Genomic DNA, 7,500 nt, shown 5'->3' with positions numbered 1-7,500 from the left:
TGTCGATTGCATGACGGGTTTCGTTCAAACTGTCGATAAATGTGACCTTGACTCTCTACAGAACTGACCAAATTCATTGAGAAAAATATGACAAGTAATAAAATACGCCGAAGTTTCTCCTGCGCAAACAAGTTTTCTGTACAGCGTATAATGCTGTATGAAACTTTCACCCGCGGCCCATGAAACTTTGAGCCGTCGCCCGGTGGTGGCCTGGCCTGTGTTTGTTGGCAAGATGTAGCTGGTAGCCAAGAACGCAAAGATCATGGCTATCTTTAACCTTAGATAAAATAAAATCTACTGAGGCTAGAGGGCTGCATTTTCGTATGTTTGATGATTGGAGGGTGGATAATCAACATACCAATTTCCAGCCCTTTAGCCTAAGTAGTTTTTAAGATCTGAGACCGGACAGAACAATTGCGGACGGACAGATAAATAGCCATTTTAATAGTTATGTTTTACAGAAAACTAAAATCTAAAGCTATTTATAAGCAAAGCTATAATTCCAAATACCATACTTGGCTACTTGCATCATCTCAGTACTTTCCATTTTGACTTCATTATTTACAACAATCTTTCCGTTTGGAGTAACCAAAACTTTCTTCAAACTAAACGTAGGGCTTAGTAGGATGCATTACTTAGACCTGACCGAAGTGGTTAGTGAGTTAGTTAGAATTAAGTTGTCTTTAAGACGGGGAAATACCCGAGACCTGGTATGGTCTTCTGAACACTTTCGATCCAACAGACGACTTATCTGACTTAGATTAACAATTCATGATAAAAGATAAAATTCCTGATCAAGAATACTTGAAGAAAAAAGGAGAATAAACTCGAAAACAGAGTCGTTCAACGGATTTCAGTTCATGATAGATATTGCGGGTAAAATTCTCAAAAGAATTTTAAATTCTCACCCGTAATGCAACTTCACAAATAAACATGACATATATAATTAATAATATTATATATATATATATATATATATATATATATACATATATATATATATACAGTACATATACATATATATATATATATATATATATATTATATATATATATAATATTATATATATATATGTGTGTGTGTGTGTGTGTGTGTGTGTGTGTGTGTACATATATATTTACACGCATACACATATATATATGTATATATATACATTATTTATATATATACATATATATTTTTACATACATACATATATAGCATATATCTGTATATGTATATATAAGTATATATACACTATATATATAAAGGATTGGAGATATTCGTGCTTCCGCCCTTTACAACGTAAAATTACGATATAACCGTTATTTCACATATTCAATGAACGAACAGGAAAGCCAGCAAATTGTAATAAGAAAATATATACAGCGATAAGGAAGTATTCGTAAGGGTCTTAATATCTTTATATATGTGTTTAATATAATACATACATACATATATATATATATATATATATAATATATATATATATTTATATATATTTATATATATATATATATATATATATCATATATATATATATATAAATATTATATACATAAAGATTTCTCATCCAGAAAAGAGGGGACATTCAAAATACAAGCATCTGTTCTCCCCAGGGTTTCCCCCCTCCCCCGTTTTTTTTTTTTTTTTTTTTTTTTTTTGGTTAAGGGGATGTTAGCGGGTATTAAGGGGAGAGGTTTTTGGCATTAGGGAAACCGAAAATTTTGCCGACGCATCGCTGGTCAGTTTTGGGGGTCACGCTTGGCTGGGTCCTCTAGGGCCGTCTCCGAAAGGACTCTTGGGCCATGACGTCATCCAAGGGTAAGTGGTGGGATGGAGATTGATCAATCTCCATGTTTTATTTATTATTTTTATTATTATTCTTATTATGAGACTGGTCAATGTTCATGTTTTTTGTTATTATTATTATTATTATTATTATTATTATTATTATTATTATTATTATTATTATTATTATTTAGTTCCCGTCTAACCAGCGATCTGCGACCCTATTATTATTATTATTATTATTATTATTATTATTATTATTATTATTATTATTATTATTATTATTATTATTATTTAACAATATTCAAAGCAGCATTACTCTTGAAATGGAGAAACAAATTCGCAGTACGTATATATACATATAATTACAGATAAATCTGTACAGAGAGCTTTCTGGAAACTGCTCGATTCTGCTTTTGAAAAACCGAATCGAATAATTACCAAAAGCTTTCTGTACAGATTTATATTTAAATATATGTACATATACGTAACTGCGAATTTGTCTCTTCATTATTATTATCATTATTAGTAAATTTAGCTCCTATATCACCAGCGATCTGGTACCCTATTATTATTATTATTATTATTATTAGTTTATTATTTTTTTTTTTTTTTTTTTTTTTTTTTTTTTTCTTTTTTTTTTTTTGCTCTATCACAGTCCTCCAATTCGACTGGGGGGTGGTATTTATAGTGTGGGGTTCCGGGTTGCATCCTGCCTCCTTAGGAGTCCATCACTTTTCTTACTATGTGTGCCGTTTCTAGGATATCACACTTCTGCATGAGTCCTGGAGCTACTTCAGCCTCTAGTTTTTCTAGATTCCTATTCAGGGATCTTGGGATCGTGCCTAGTGCTCCTATGATTATGGGTACGATTTCCACTGGCATATCTCATATCCTTCTTATTTCTATTTTCAGATCTTGATACTTATCCCATTTCCCTTTTTTTCCCTCTCTTTTTTCTTCAACTCTGGTGTCCCATGGTATTTGCGACATCAATGAGTGATACTTTCTTCTTGACTTTGTCAATCAACGTCACGTCTGGTCTGTTTGCACGTATCACCCTATCCGTTCTGATACCATAGTCCCAGAGGATCTTTGCGTTGATCGTTTTCTATCACTCCCTCAGGTTGGTGCTCGTACCACTTATTACTGCAAGTAGCTGATGTTTTCTTGCACAGGCTCCAGTGGAGGGCTTTTGCCACTGAATCATGCCTCTTTTTGTACTGGTTCTGTGCAAGTGCCGGGCATTCACTTGCTATGTGGTTATGGTTTCATTTTTCGTATTGCACTTCCTACATATGGGAGAGATGTTATTTCCGTCTATCGTACTTTGAACATATCTGGTTCTTAGGGCCTGATCTTGTGCCGCTGTTATCATTCCTTCAGTTTCCTTCTTTAGCTCTCCCCTCTGTAGCCATTGCCAATTGTCATCGCTGGCTAGTTCTTTAGTCTGTCTCATGTATTGTCCGTGCATTGGTTTGTTGTGCCAGTCCTCTGTTCTTTCTGTCTTTCTCCTGTCTCTGTATATTTCTGGGTCTTCGTCTACTTTTATTAGTCCTTCTTCCAATACACTCTTTAGCCACTCGTCTTCACGTGGTTTTTCAGATATTGCCCCAGTGCTCTGTTTTCGATGTTGACGCAGTCCTCTATACTTAGTAGTCCTCTCCCTCCTTCCTTTCGTGTTATGTATAGTCTGTCCGTATTTGCTCTTGGGTGTAGTGCTTTGTGTATTGTCATATGTTTCCTGGTTTTCTGATCTATGCTGCGGAGTTCTGCCTTCGTCCATTCCACTATTCCTGCACTGTATCTGATTACTGGCACTGCCCATGTGTTTTATGGCTTTTATCATATTTCCGGCGTTGAGTTTTGACTTGAGTATCGCCTTGATCTCTGCATATATTCTTCCTGATCGTGTCCTTCATCTCTTGGTGTTTTATATCTCCTCCTTCCATTATTCCCAGGTATTTGTTTATCCTGTCTCATCTATGTGTTTGATGTTGCTCCCATCTGGTAGCTTTATTCCCTTCAGTTCTCGTTACTTTGCCTTTTTGTATGTTGACTAAGGCGCATTTTTCTATTCCAAACTCCATCCTGATGTCCCCAGATACAATCCTTACAGTCTGGATTAGGGTATCTATTTCCTTGATGCTCTTACCATACAGCTTGATGTCGTCCTATGAACATCAGATGGTTAGATTTTTTTTGCCTCCTTTTCTTGAGTTGGTACCCCTGCATCCATCTTCTGTAGCACTTTTTGTCATGGGGGAATCATGGCTACTACGAAGAGAGTGGGGACAGTGAGTCGCCCTGGAAGATCCCTCTCCTGATATTAACCTCTGCTAGTCTTATTCCAGAGCTTGTAAGTATTGTATTCCAGTTGCGCATTGTATTTTTGAGGAAGCTGATGGTATTTTCCTCTGCCCCATATATTTTCAGGCATTCTATTAGCCATGTGTGTGGTATCATGTCGAAGGCTTTCTTATAGTCTATCCATGCCATGCTTAGGTTGGTTTTCCTTCTCCTACTGTTCTTCATTACCATTTTGTCTATCAGGAGCTGGTCTTTTTATTATTATTATTATTATTATTATTATTTTATTATTCATTATTATATTATTATTATTATTATTATTATTATTATTATTATTATTATTATCTTAACACTTTTTGGAGGTCAAGAATTGCTACTCTCTTCTCAATATGATTAAAGAGATTCTCCATCAAGAAATGAGCGATTTTTAAAATTTCATTTAATTTATTTATTTATTATTATTTTTTTTTTTTGTCAATGACTTCCTTCCAAACTGTAATAAATTGTTAATTTTCTGTCATAACGACGGAAGAGACCCGTGTTTATGTGAAGCTCTTATTTATCTATCGTTTTGTTTTCATATCTGATATAAAATCTTCCTTTTGACATGGTTAGAAGCTACCAATATGTTTAAAAGCTATTGATATTATAGAAAGCTGTTATTGTTTGTGCATTTACCACCAGCCGGAAAAAAATTTGTAAGTAATGGTTTTAGCTATTAATTTCAGATTAAAAAAAACGAGAAATCCAACGCTCACTGATTGATTCATCTGGTATAAAAACTAGCGTCGCGATAACCAAGCTAATTTATGCGCAACTGCTAAGTTAGTTTCAAGTGTTAATTTTACCACTTGGGAATTGCGTTCACAATATGATATATTCAGCCAATTATAATCAACATTAATGATTCAATATTATTGACACTACTGTTCATGATCTTATATACTCAACTCATAGTTTAATACAGAATTAAAGAGAGACTGATCATATTATAATGTTTATATACTCAACTCATACTGATTAGTTTAATACAGAGTTAATGACACTGATCATATTATAATGTTTACTTTTCATTAACAACAGTATTCATTCCTCTGTAAAACTAACTTATCTTGATTAGCTTTTATTAATAACAATCTGTTAATTCCACTATGACCAAAACTGAGAAAGGAAAAAAAAAATAAATAACTGAGCCCCAACCGGACACTATCCACACACTAATCTCCAGCCTCCTGGAGAGATGGTTATCTAAGTCGTCAGGATGTTATCGTGAATCTGGCATCTCGGGTCCATAAAAAAGCTACATTGGTGATCGAAATGTCAACGTTCGCGACTGGCGATAAATCACACATCACAACACATTTCTCCAAGAATGGTCACCAATTATTAACACTGGGACTCGACACCACTTTATACGCCGTGGCATCCTTTAGGTTTTCAGAGTATCAGTCTATTCCGAGCAAGTTTTGAAAGTATCATATATATATATATATATATATATATATATATATATATATAGATATATATATATATATTATATATATATATATATAAAATATGCACAAAACAACACCCACACACACACACACACACATATATATATATATTATATATATATATATATATATATATATATATATATATATATATATATATAAATACACATACACACACACACACACGTATATATATATATATATATATATATATATATATATATATATATATTATAATATACGTATAATTCCTTTACTAAAAGTAATGAAATGCAGATTCCACGCATTAAAAAAAAACATTAAGTTCTTGATCGCTATTCTTATGGGGAGAGGTGCAATCAAAAGATTTCTTTCCCTTCAAATGCAAGGCTCTCTCTCACTCTCTCTCTCTCTCTCTCTCTCTCTCTCTCTCTCTCTCTCTCTCTCTCTGTGGTATGTACGTATGTAGTAGTCTATATGTATGTTATATATATATATATATTTATATACATATTTATAGTATATTATTACTCTCATATATATTAATAGAATATAATAGTATATAGGTATAATTATATACTATTATAATACTATTATATATATATATAATAATAATATTAAATTATATACAGTTATACATGTATATTCAAATATACTGGGGAAGCTTCAAAGACAAAAGACAAGTAAACAGGTAAATCTATTCAATACTTGAAGAACTGAAGAATTCTTTATGTACACCTTAGCTTTTGTCAGTGTGCGCTTTTTACACAGCTTTGTTCATTAAACTCAGGGGGCTTAGACCTAACACGGCCTCTTATTCGTTAACGCATTTCATCCTTTAGATTAACAGTAGGTGAGATTTCATTATAGCACCGGGAACGCAACGTGCATTGATTACTAATCTGAAATAGAATTTCAGTTCAACTGTAGGCTCCAGAAAACCCTGAACAGATAATGTAGGAAATGCTGCTTTGCTGCAATCAGGGAGCAACCTTTCTCCCACTTTGAGAGGTGCTTTTCCACAGGCATCTTTTGTAGAAATACGACTGCCTCTACCCCGTTTTGCTTAGATGGAAATGACTTTCGAGGAGGAAAGTGTCACCAGTGAGCGCAACTAACAAGCTATGTAGATTCACATCACAGTCCTTTACGACGCTCCTAATTGGCTGTTGATAAACCAATCACAGGGCTGGAAACTCTCAGTCTCTCTCAAGAGTTCACATAGGCAGGATGCATGTTCCACCTCTCTTGAGGGAGAATTCTTTCAAAAACATCCCTCTGGATAGGTGGAACTTACATCCTCCCTATAAGTACTCTCGAGAGAGACTGAGAGTTTCCAGCCCTATCATTGGCTTATCAACAGCCAATCAGGAGCGTCGTAAGGGACTGGCCTAGACATCAAATGCACGGCTGATGTGAATCTACTATAGCTAAGCCACCTACAGTGACGACCATATGCATGAGCAACAAGGAACAGGCTACTGTAGAGATGAGTAATGGTCTAGAGACCAAACATATACAACAAGACCAGCGCTAAAACCCCTTCCCCACCCAGAGAAAACTAGGCAGTGGCTGCTGCAGATGACTCAAGAGGTTGGCTGCAGACTTCCCTAAAGGGCGTGTTATGCTAGTGAACCTATCAAGACATGTGATGGGGATTGAACTCGGGACCACCACACTGTGAAGCCCAAGCAAAATCAAGAACTTTAGAATCTGTCAATCTAACAATAGATCTATTAGATCTATCAATCTATTGATTGATTGATAGATGCGCTCTCTATTGCAGTACCTATACTTCTTAGTGATTAAAAGAGATCAGGTCTGGTGTAGTTTTTTGTTTACTTAATTGCACTTCTGACAATAGGCGGCTTCCTATTCACGTTGACAGACACGAGTTAACCTTTAGTGAAAGAACTACACTAGTCCTGATCAATAAAGAACGCAT

The sequence above is a fragment of the Macrobrachium nipponense genome, chromosome 21, assembly GCF_015104395.2.
Source record: "Macrobrachium nipponense isolate FS-2020 chromosome 21, ASM1510439v2, whole genome shotgun sequence".
Classification (NCBI taxonomy): domain Eukaryota; kingdom Metazoa; phylum Arthropoda; class Malacostraca; order Decapoda; family Palaemonidae; genus Macrobrachium; species Macrobrachium nipponense.
Note: the sequence above shows the minus strand (reverse complement) of the source record.